The sequence below is a fragment of the Varanus komodoensis genome, unplaced genomic scaffold, assembly GCF_004798865.1.
Source record: "Varanus komodoensis strain SLA01 unplaced genomic scaffold, ASM479886v1 scaffold1, whole genome shotgun sequence".
NCBI classification, from domain to species: Eukaryota; Metazoa; Chordata; class Lepidosauria; order Squamata; family Varanidae; genus Varanus; species Varanus komodoensis.
This window is the reverse complement of record NW_025335268.1, coordinates 28,350,206-28,354,167: the sequence shown is the minus strand read 5'-3', so window position 1 is coordinate 28,354,167 and position 3,962 is coordinate 28,350,206.

Below are 3,962 nucleotides of genomic sequence, written 5' to 3'. Positions count from 1 at the left end.
CTCTCTCTCTCTCTCTCTCTCTCTCTCTCTCTCTCTCTCTCTCTCTCGTATATTTTCTCATAGTCACATGGCTATGGTTTACATGATAAAACATCCTATTTAGACAGTTAAAACCAGAATAGCAATAATAAATAACATCATAGGAGGAACACCAAATAGTAGTTTAACAACAGATTGCAACTATTATAAATGCCATAATTAAGCAAATGGAAATTTATATTAAAATATAAAATTAAATTCCAATTAAAATAATCAACAATTAAAATGCTCCTTAAATAAAAATGTGCCAGAATATGTATAAGAATGGTGCTGATGAATTTTCCTGGGAAGTCAATTTCAAAGATGGGATGCCACAACTGAGAAGGCCCTGCCTCAGGTAGCCGTCCTCCTAGCTTCTTTTAGAAATGGCTCCTAGAACAGGACCTCTGATGATGATCTCAGGGTCCAGGTAGGCTTATGTGAATGGAGACACTCTTTCAGATATTCAAAGTCCTAAACCATTTAGGGCTTTATACATCAAAATGAGCACCTTGAAGCAGGCCCAGACTTCAGTGGGCAGCAGTGCAATTTATAGAGGACTGGTGTAATATATTTGGTACTACCAGGCCTGTCAGCAGCCTAGCTGCTCTGTTTTGCACCAACTGTAAATTGTGGACTATTTTCAAGGGCAGCTCAAGCTAGAACACATTACAGTAGTCCAAACAAGAGGTTACCCTTGCATGGGTTCCTGTTGCTAGGTCCTGCCTGTCCAGATATGGTCAAAGTTGATGAATTAATCAGAGCTGATGGAAGGCACTCCTGGCCACTGAGCCAGCCTAGTGCTTCAGGGTCAGCTCAGGGTCCAGAAGCACCCCCAAGCTCCGGACCTGTCCTGCAGAGGGAGTGTAACCCCACTCAAGACAGGGCAGATATCCTCCATCTGGACATGGGAGCCGAGCCACCGATCAACAACATCTCTGCCTTGTCTGGATTAGGTTTCAATTTGTTGGTCCTCATCCCGTTCATCACCCCAGCCAGGCACTGGTTTAGGACCATCACCTCACCTGGGTTTGATGAAAATGAGAGGTAAAGCTGAGTGTCATCACTTGTACTGATGGCACTTCAGCCCAAACCCCCGACGACCTCTCCCAGTGGCTTCATGTAAATGTTGAAAAGCTTGGGGGATAGAATGGAGCCCTACAGTACTCCATGACATCCTTGGCATGGTGCAGAGCTACATTCCTCCAGCAACACCATTGGGAATCGGTCAGCCAGGTAAGAGCAGAACCATTGCAGAGCAGTGCCCCCAACTCCCAACCCAGCCAGCCTACCCAGAGGGATACCGTGGCAGATGGTATCAAATGCTGCTGAAGGGTCCAGGAGAACCATCAGGGACACACTCCCCCTGTCTGTCTAAGAACACTTGCTTTGGAATCTAGAGGCAAGTTTGGTGTTTGCGAAACCTGGACAGTTTTGAGACACAAGGCTGCTTTCTAGCCAAGAGAGGCAGTCCAAATAAGATTTAACACAGTGATCCACAGTAATCCAACCTTACTTATGCTGGAACAGATAATGCCAGCAGAATGGCCACCATATCCTGTATGTGTTTGGACAAGAAGAAAGAGAAACACTGTAGAACAGGGATCCTCAAACTGTTTCACCAGGGCGCCAGTTGAAAGGTGCCAGTGCGGGGTGCAGGCCGGAAAGGTGGGGCTGGAGGTGTGCGAGCCAGCGGGGTGGCGGGCACGCACCATGAGGCGAGTGCACGAGGCAGCAGCTTGCTCGCTTGGAGATTGTTTTCTCCAAGTGAGCAAGCCGCTGCCTCCCCATGCGCGGGGCAAGGTGGGTGGTGGTGGGCACACGCGTGGGTGCAGGCGCGTGCACAGCAGGTCCAAATGGGCATGGTGGGCCGGATAAATGGGCATGACGGGCCGGATCCGGCCCCCGGGCTGTAGTTTGAGGACCCATGCTATAGAAGATTTTCCTGTATACAGATGTATTTATTATTTTATTTATTTATTTAGAGGTTTTGTATGCCGTCCCCTTGCTTAACGCCTCGGGACGGCTTACATAAATAAACATAATACAAAAAATACACATTATACAAATTAAAAACCCGATTCATTCTGGCTGCAAATTAAAACTTATAGATAATATTAAACGATGTTAAAATATTGTTTGAATAAAAAGGTCTTTGCCTGGCGCTGAAAAGCAAATAACGATGGTGCCAGGCGGACCTCTCTGGGGAGCACATTCTATAGATGGGGCGCCTCCGCAGAGAAAGCCCTTCTCCGGGTATTCTGCCTCCTGATGTCTTTCACGGAGGGCTCCCGGATGAGGGCCTCTGCTGCTGATCTCAAGGGGCGGGAGGGCAAATATGGAAGCAGGCGTTCCTTCAAGTATCCAGGTCCCAAGCTGTTGAGGGCTTTGTAGGTGATGACCAGCACCTTGAATTGAGCCCAGACTTTGATAGGTAGCCAGTGAAGCTGGTAGAGGACTGGGGTTATGTGAGAATAACACCCAGCCCCGTCAGCAACCTGGCTGCTCTATTTTGCACCATCTGAAGTATCCATCTGAAGGGCAACCCCACGTAAAGCAAGTTACAGAAATCCAACCAGGAAGTAACCAATGCATGCGTCACTGTCGCTAGGCCATCGTCCTCCAGGTAGGGACGCAGCTGATGGATTAGCTGAAGCTGAAGGAAAGTGCTCCTCACCACCGCAGTCACTTGAGTTTCCAAGGACAGCTCTGAATCGAGGAGCACTCCCAAGCTGCAGACCCTGTCCTTCAGAGGGAGTGCAACTCCATTCAGGACAAGGTCCAAGTCACCCACCCAGGAGCTCGAACCACCCACCAACAGGACCTCCGTCTTGTCTGGATGGAGCTTCAGTTTATTGGCCCTCATCCAGCCCATTACCTCGGCCAGGCACCAGTTCAGTACAGCCACTGCCTCACCTGGATTGGTTGAAAACGAGAGGTAGAGCTGGGTATCATCAGCGTACTGATGATTCCGCAGCCCACACCTCCTAATGACCTCTCCCAGCGGTTTCATGTAGATGTTAAACAGCAAGGGGGACAAAATGGACCCCTACGGAACTCCATGGCATAGCTGCCATGGCACACAACCAACGTCCCCCAGCACCACCTTCTGGAGTTGGCCATCAAGGTAGGAGCGGAACCACTGCAAAGCAGGGCCTATCCAGAAGGATACCATGGTCGATGGTATCGAAAGCCGCTGAAAGGTCCAGGAGGACCAACAGGGACACACTCCCCCCGTCTCTCTCCCTGCACAGGTCATCATACAGAGCGACCAAGGCAGATTCAGTACCATACCCGGGTCTGAAGCTGGACTGAAATGGGTCCAGATAATCAGTCTCATCCAAGAGAGCTTGGAGTTGTCTCACCACCACCCGTTCCAACACCTTGCCCAAAAATGGGATGTTGGCCACTGGTCTATAATTGGTGGCCATCTCTGGATCCAGGGATGCCTTCTTTAGGACCAGCCTGACCACTGCCTCCTTTAGAGGGGCAGGCACCCGGCTGTCCCTTAGAGAGGCGTTGAAGACCTCCAGGATCCAGGCACCAATCCCGTGTTTGGCTTTGGTCAGTAGCCAAGACAGGCAAGGGTCAAGTAAACAGGTGGTAGGATGTACTTGTCCAAGCACCTTGTCCACATCATCAGGCCGCAACAACTGAAACTCATCCAACAATATGTGACCAGACGGCGACATCAGCACCTCCCCTTGAGAATCTGAATCACTAGTAGAGTCCAGCTTGTGACGAATCGGAGCGATTTTCTCCTTAAAGTTCTGGGCAAAGTCGTCACAGCAGGCCACCGAGGGTATTCTACCGAGGGTATTCCTGGAAACACCACCAAAGTCCACTGGACAGAGGCTATGCTAGCAGTGACACCCACATGCTGAAGCAGCCGTAGACTCAAGATACAGACAGCCCTTTCCATCAGTAAGCATATAGCGACACCA